The sequence below is a fragment of the Hylobates moloch genome, unplaced genomic scaffold, assembly GCF_009828535.3.
Source record: "Hylobates moloch isolate HMO894 unplaced genomic scaffold, HMol_V3 SCAFFOLD_815, whole genome shotgun sequence".
Taxonomy (NCBI): Eukaryota; Metazoa; Chordata; class Mammalia; order Primates; family Hylobatidae; genus Hylobates; species Hylobates moloch.
The window spans coordinates 1-7,726 of record NW_026653090.1 but is presented as its reverse complement, the minus strand read 5'-3'; the positions used below and the strand labels follow the sequence as shown (position 1 = coordinate 7,726).

General features: G+C 44.9%; 1 long non-coding RNA gene across 1 annotated transcript; it reads right to left on the bottom strand.

Moving 5' to 3' along the window:
- Positions 1 to 3,666: 3,666 nt before the first annotated feature.
- LOC116464487 (uncharacterized) lies at positions 3,667 to 7,720 on the bottom strand. Its single transcript, XR_004246928.2, has 3 exons — positions 6,242 to 7,720; positions 5,694 to 5,803; positions 3,667 to 3,855 (listed from the first exon to the last, which is right to left on the bottom strand). It is a non-coding gene; the product is annotated as an uncharacterized LOC116464487 (long non-coding RNA).
- Between the last annotated feature and the right edge of the window lie 6 nt (positions 7,721 to 7,726).

Genomic DNA, 7,726 nt, shown 5'->3' with positions numbered 1-7,726 from the left:
TCAGAATAAATCTCTTCAAGTATTTCACAGAGTTTCAGTCTTTTCATTGACAAAGTATTCGTATCACTTGTTGAAGAATCCTTTCTAGAATCTTCCACAGCTCTTTGATCTGTAGTTTCTGAAGTCCATCTTTATTCTCCCTCCCATCACTGGCTCCTGTTTTGTTCTCCAGAACTCTGAAAATACTAACAACTATGATTTTGTGACACAATTTGGAAGTTCTTCTTACAGGGAAACTTCAGCAAGAAACAGCTCAGTGCTGGACGCAGTGGCTCATGTCTATGATCCCAGTACTTTGGGAGGCTGAGGTGGGAGGATCGCTTGAGGCCAGAACCTCAAGACTAGCTTGGGCTATTTTAAAATTTTAAAAAAGGGGGAGCATCTCAGTGACTGCAGCAGGCCTCAGCCTCCACTCCCAACAGTTAGTTGGGCTCTACCAACTGTTGACCGAGTCTCCAACCTGGAGTACCACAGCCATCATCACCCATGGCACCCAGGAGTGCTCCGTGATGCTTTCCCTTTAGTTCTAGGGGTAGAAAATGCCTTCATTCAAGAGAGGACGCACTTAATGAATGCAACCAGCTAGAATCCACCCTTTTAATATTTAAATATAATCCACCCTTATAATATTTAAATATGTGACTTTGTTTAATCCTCCCCATGCCAAGGCACCACATCCACATTTTACTGAAGAGAAAACTAGAGTTCAGAGAAGGTAACTTGCCTAAAGCCAAGCAGGCAGTAAGAGGAGATTCAAGCCCAGATCCTTTTGTGCTTTTTCTATGTCATCTCAGTGGCAGCAAGGCTGACTCTTGAAAGGGAGGTTAATTACTATGAAATTAAGGTTTAAAGAAAAAACACCCTGGCTGGGCGCGGTGGCTCACGCCTGTAATTCCAGCACTTTGGGATGCCGAGGTGGGCGGATTGAGACCATCCTGGCTAACGTGGTGAAACCCCGTCTCTACTAAAAATCCAAAAAATTAGCTGGGCGTGGTGGCAGATGCCTGTAATCCCAGCTACTGGGGAGGCTGAGGCAGGAGAATGGTGTGAACCCGGAAGGCGGAGCTTGCAGTGAGCCGAGATCACACCAGGCACTCCAGCCTGGGCAACAGAGCGAGACTCCGTCTCAAAAAAAAAAAAAAAAGAAAAAGAAAAAGAAAAAACACCCTGTATACATACTCATATGAATGTACAAATGGATGAGTCTGGAACAAGAGATACTGGCCTGTTACATACACAAACCATGAAGCTGCAGTCCCTGCTTCTTCTGCAACCCTGACCTCTAAGAAACGTCTGGCTCTGAATCCTGTCAGCACCTGGGCTGTGCTGCTTGGGACAACACTGTCTTCACAAGTCCTCTCTACATTCTCAGAGGTGGGGGTATTGCCATTGATGGGGGGGTGCTGCCTGAGTCCCGTCACCAGGGGACAAAGCTACAGCTGAGACCACCATCTGCCAACAAAAAGAGAGATCATCTCCCACCCCTGGTTCTGCTGACCCAATCACTGGAAGCATCGAGGCACCACTATGTCCTCACCTACCTCGGATTCAATTTCCTCCTAGCCAGGTCTGTTCTAAGCTTTCCAGAAGTTGAGAAATTAACTGAAAGATAACACTTCCCTCCCTGTGTTAAGGTTAATCACATAATGTATCCAAATACTGGGTCGGTCTTTCCTTTGGTCTCGTTTCTCTGAGCTAATTTGAAAATGCCTTTTCTGTTTTCCTTAGAATTTTTCTAAACGTTTCTGGGCACTTGTGTTCCTGAGGCTTTCCACAGTGCACCCTCTTGTGCATCTGATGTCTTTGGCACATATAGGCCCTCGACAAGTATTTGTTAAATGAACCAGTATTTGTTAAATGAACAGATAACCATCCTGTCCTTTGTGTGAACAAGCATACGCACATTGTATCTGTACAGGTATCCAACAGCATCCGTCCGAAGCCACTTTGTTCACTTATTTTCTCAGGATGACTGACGGCTGCATCACGACATTTGCACACAAGTCACTTTTCCAGTCACTTTTCCTTTTTCCAGTCACTTTTCCTTTTTCCAGATTCTGGCCACAGAATTCGAGGGACAGAGCCAACCATGCCTGGCACCCCCTCCTGTCTTGGGACAATGATACTTTCTCCGGTGGCTCTGGTCTTCCTTCCAACATTCTTCTGCCAGAATTCAGTAAGGAAGACAATGACTTACCACTTTTAATTTTTTCCCCCTTTTTTGCTTTTCTACCAAATACCACTTTTAACACAGGCTTTTCACTGAATAGTGGACAATCTATCAACTACGTGCTATTCAGTGTGAGGGGGCATTTGCAAAGGTCTGCATCAGTGCTGGCTGATGGAACTTTCTAGTGATAGCATTGTTCCGTAGCTGCACTGTCCAGTGCAGAGGCTACTTGCCACTGTGTCTACTGCACGGGACGGCGCAGGCCTGAACATCTTACACACAGCGGCCACTGTGTCTACTGCAGGGGACGGCGCAGGCCTGAACGTCTTACTCACAGCGGCCACTGTGTCTACTGCACGGGACAGCACGGGCCTGAATATCTTAGACACAGCGGCCACTGTCTACTGAGGGGATGGCGCGGGCCTGAATATCTTACACACAGAGGCCACTGTCTACTGCAGGGGATGGCGCGGGCCTGAGTATCTTACACACAGCGGCCAGTGTGTCTACTGCACGGGACGGCACGGGCCTGAATGTCTTAGACACAGCAGCCACTGTGTCTACTGCGGGGGACGGCACAGGCCTGAATATCTTACGCACAGCGGCCACTATCTACTGCACGGGATGGCGTGGGTCTAAATATCTTACTCACAGCTCACCTTTTTGGTGCCTTTCATCCGTGTTAGGAATTATTCACATCTTCTCTCTGGGCAATATTCTACTTTCTTTTTATATTGACCCAATTATTTTACTTCTTTGGTGTGTCCTTTCTCCTAACACATGGGTTCACTTTGAAACCTTGAAACCCACGTTTACAAAAACATTTGCATTAGGAAACATCGGTCCATGACTCATTAGTAGAGTTCCATCAACATTTACATTTCCAGACCACCCACTGCCCAGTGGTTTTCTTGGTCTCAGTACTCATGAAAATGGTCTGAAGGTTTGTTTTGGGTTCCTAAGCAGTAGACACACACACAACACTGCCTCTCAGTTATTTCTTGGAAACTAAATCAGCCCTTCTGTTGCCATCCTATCATGCTTCAGGGGTGCCTGTGCTAGTTTTTAATTCTTTGTCCTAACACTTAAATGTTTGCTCAAATGCCCATATTAATACTTCCTCTTAGTTTACGAAAGGATTTACTTTCTTACTGGTTGGGATGAAGCTGCCTGAGGTTGCCACCTGTTATTTTTCCTTCATTTATTGGACCACGTCATCCCATTACATGTCTGCCATGGAGGTTTTCAAGCTGTGGTCCCTGGACATGTTAGAAATGCAGATTCTCAGGCCGAACCAGGACTGAATCGGAAGATCTGGGGTAGGGTCCCCCCAGGACTGAATCGGAAGATCTGGGGTAGGGTCCCCCCAGGACTGAATCGGAAGATCTGGGGTGGGGTCCCCCTGTAGGGACCAGCCCCACAGGGTCGGTGGTTCTCTCCCTGTGTGCGGCGACGAGAGAGTGTAGAAATAAAGACACAAGACAAAGAGATAAAAGAAAAGGCAGCTGGGCCCGGGGGACCACTACCACCAAGACGCAGAGACCGGTAGTGGCCCCGAATGTCTGGCTGCGCTGTTATTTATTGTATACAAAGCAAAAGGGGCAGGGTAAAGAATGTGAGTCTTCTCCAATGATAGGTAAGGTCACGTGGGTCACATGTCCACTGGACAGGGGGCCCTTCCCTGCCTGGCAGCCGAGGCAGAGAGAGAGAAGACAAAGAGAAAGACAGCTTACACCATTATTTCTACATATCAGAGACTATTAGTACTTTCACTAATTTACTACTGCTATCTAGAAGGCAGAGCCAGGTGTACAGGATGGAACATGAAGGCAGACTAGGAGCAAGACCACTGAAGCAAAGCATCACAGGGAGACGGTTAGGCCTCCGGATAACTGCGGGAAAGCCTGACTGGTGTCAGACCCTCCACAAGAGGTGGAGGAGCAGAGTCTTCTCTAAACTCCCCCGGGGAAAAGGAGACTCCCTTTCCCGGTCTGCTAAATAGCGGGTGTTGTTCCTTGACACCTTTTGCTACCGCTAGACCACGGTCTGCCTGGCAATGGGCATCTTCCCAGACGCTGGCGTCACTGCTAGACCTCAGTGATCCACTCACCTCGGCCTCCCAAAGTGCTGGGATTACAGCCATGAGTCACCGCACCCAGCCTAGATCATACTTCTTTAAGTTTAAACTCATGCCCATTATGATGTCCTGGGGTGTTAAAACCTGATCCTCACACCAGGTTTTTTTCTGTATCAGAGTTTTGCCGTGACATTTCCTCTGCCCAGAGGTAGTTTCTCCTTAGAGAGGTTTTCTCACACCACCCCATCTGAAGCAGCTGCTTCCACCTATATAGCCATCTTATTCCCTTTTGCCCTTTTTACTTCCTGGACAGCACCTATCAAAATCAGTAGGTATCGTCCTTATCTCCCTTAGTTTCTGGCACTAAATGCCTACTCACTAAATATTTGTCAAATGAATGAATAAATAAAAAATTGGGAGGACCTAGCCAAATTACTATTTTCATGTGGTGGAAATAGTATATCTGTAGATAAAATACATTTGAATAAAATTAATTCTAAAACAATCTCTAACCTCATATGGTTGTATGAGCTTGGGCACATCAATTAAATTTTCTGAACTTCAATTTTTTTGTTTGTTAAAAAAAAAATAGCCATTCCTGCATCTCCAGGCTGTTTTGAAGTGTGAGATAGTAGGCATTATAGCATTTTTAAACTAGAAACACATGTCAGTTACAATAACCAAGAGCAGCCACCATGCTCACTATCTCTATCATTCAAATATAATGGAGCAGAAGTACATTTTCGGCAGGGTGGTGGGGGGCATCAAAGCAAATTTTAGTGAGAGCAGCAAAAGCCAATAAAGTCTTTTTTTTTTTTTTTGAGACAGAGATTTGCTTTGTTGCCTAGGCTGGAGTGCAGTGGCACGATCTTGGCTCACTGTAAGCTCCGCCTCCCAGGTTCACGCCATTCTCCTGCCTCAGCCTCCCAAGTAGCTGGGACTGTAGGCGCCTGCCACCATGCCCAGCTAATTTTTTTGTATTTTTAGTAGAAATGGGATTTCACCATGTTAGCCAGGATGGTCTCGATCTCCTGACCTTGTGATCTGCCCACCTCAGCCTCCCAAAGTGCTGGGATTACAGGCGTGAGCCACCGCGCCTGGCCAAAGATTTTGAAAACTTTATTTCTCAAATAAAAATTGAAAAGGAGATAGATACATCTGAAAAATGAGGATGACTGACACTTTCAAAGCAATGACAAGTTCCAGATTCCAATCTTCTAAGAATAATGTAATCAGTGAATTCACTGGAAATGCCACTGCTCTCCCAGTGTTATTTTTAACTTCTGGAAAATCCATCTGGAAGTAGAATGCTCGACAGCATTCTTCCACAAAGCGCCCTCCACACCCAGGGACACCAAGTTTCCCTAGTCTTTCCCAGGCAGAACAATGTGATTTGCACCAGAAGTCAAGACAGAGAAAATGAGGTTTGAGGAAGTGCCTACTTACCTGATAAGGTGAGGTACGCACTCAATGTTTGGAGTTTTGGAAGTGAAAGGTGAGGCCACAGATGCCTCCTGCTCTGATAATGAGATGCCCACATGAGCCATTTTCAGAGCCTGAAAGCAAAGAATCAGCTTACTCCTCACATAGACTCATGTACATCTCTACTAAAGCCTCATAAGAAAAGGCCAGTTAAGCTGGCCACAGGTGGTTTGTGCCCAAACTCTAACCAAGAGACTTAACCCTGCCTGGAACATAAGAAAAAGGTGGCATTAGGATACCTGGCCAAAGAAATGAGAACTCCAGAACCAAATTCTACCCCATGTAGCCTAAACTAACCATTGAATCAATGTGTGACTTTGGTCAAAAGCCTCCCAATGCAACAGTTTATCCATCAAGAGGAATGTAAATGGTATACATGCCAGGAGTATACCTCTAAAGGGCTTGAGGATACATGAATGTGAGATTATGACTACACACACTGGCAGCTACTCTAAAGGGCTTAAGTGTAATCGAATGTGAGATTATGGCCACACAAACTGGTAGCTACTTACCCCACAGTCATTGGCTCCATCACCACACATACCTACAAAGTAACTAAGAGGGAACCACATTAATTGTAGATGAGATCCAAGCTATCTTGCTAATTTCTCTAATTAAAAAAACAAAGTGACCATCATTACTTGGGGTTCAAACTCATTATTTAAGGGAATTTTCCTAAGAGTCTAGCTTGACTGAAAAAAGTGTGATTCAGCAGTTTATACAATGGATTTAGAAATTCAGAACGTGATTCCTGACTGTGTTTCATGTAGACACCGCACGTCACTGCGCAGGGAGAGCTTTCTCAACTGTGAGACAGAGATGCTCGCAATTCTATGATGTAAGTATGGCATGGCAGAGAGGGCACAGTATTTGAAACCAGATGTAGATTTTGATCTGGTCATCTTACCATTTTCACTATTATTATTCCCATCATTATTATTATTTTGCCTACAAAGGGCTATGAGTATTAAATGAGGTGCTGTATGGGAAAGTACTTATAAAGTCTAAAATGATAACAAGTCATAGCTGTGTGTGCTGTTAATACTAGCATGAGAGGAAACCCACCCTGTCAACAGTCACTCAACTCAAGTATGTAATGCCAGGCCTAGAAGTTGAAGAAAGAAAACACATCCCTGTCTCAGAATGGCTTTTTGAGGCTGGGTGAATACTCTCTTGAATCACTGACAAGGATTATGGAGAGCCAGCTTTTTAAATTATCAGCATTCTGACAGCATTCATAGAACATGCTATACTTTTCTTCCACATTGCCATGTGGAGGGAACTCGTTGACTTCCTAGGTTTCAGCCATGTTGAAAAGACAGGGTTTTCTGAGCCAAGAAGCTAGCCTGATAACGGAATCAAATGAATAGGAGGGCAGAGTAGAAATGAGTAGGAGTCGGAGTCATGTTGTTGTGACCTGGTGACCAAGGTGGAGAAAGCCTCTGGTACTCTGTGGGGTTCTATTAACAGGAAACAAAGGGTCCCAAATGATGGGCACTTCATTTGGACTGCCCATTCTGTCTAGGAATGGAGACCTTTTGTGTTAGAAGAGAATAATTTTTCTGACTTAGGGTGGAAAAATGCTTTGAAACACAAATATTTTAGTATTTTTAGTGTTACATGAATCTCTTGTCACATGAATGTCCCTATATCATCATTGTGATGACAGCATATACAAATAAAGTCTGAATTCTCACTGTCCCTCCAGGAGCTGTGCTCAAGCCACCTTTCCATTCTTATTTCTCCCCTTAGATTCTAGTCCAGTGATTCTCAACATTGAATGCAAAATTGACTTACGTGAAAAAAGATACTGATTTTTCAAGCCCCATATAAACAACTGAATCAGGATCTCTGAATGGTGAGATCCCCTGGTATTGCTATTTTTTCCAAAGCTCCCAAGTGATTATCTCATGCAGCCAGAGGAAGGACCACTGCCCTTGCCAAACTGAGTGACTCCCTGTACCTCTTCCACTCCCCCTGACTGTTATGCCTCCATG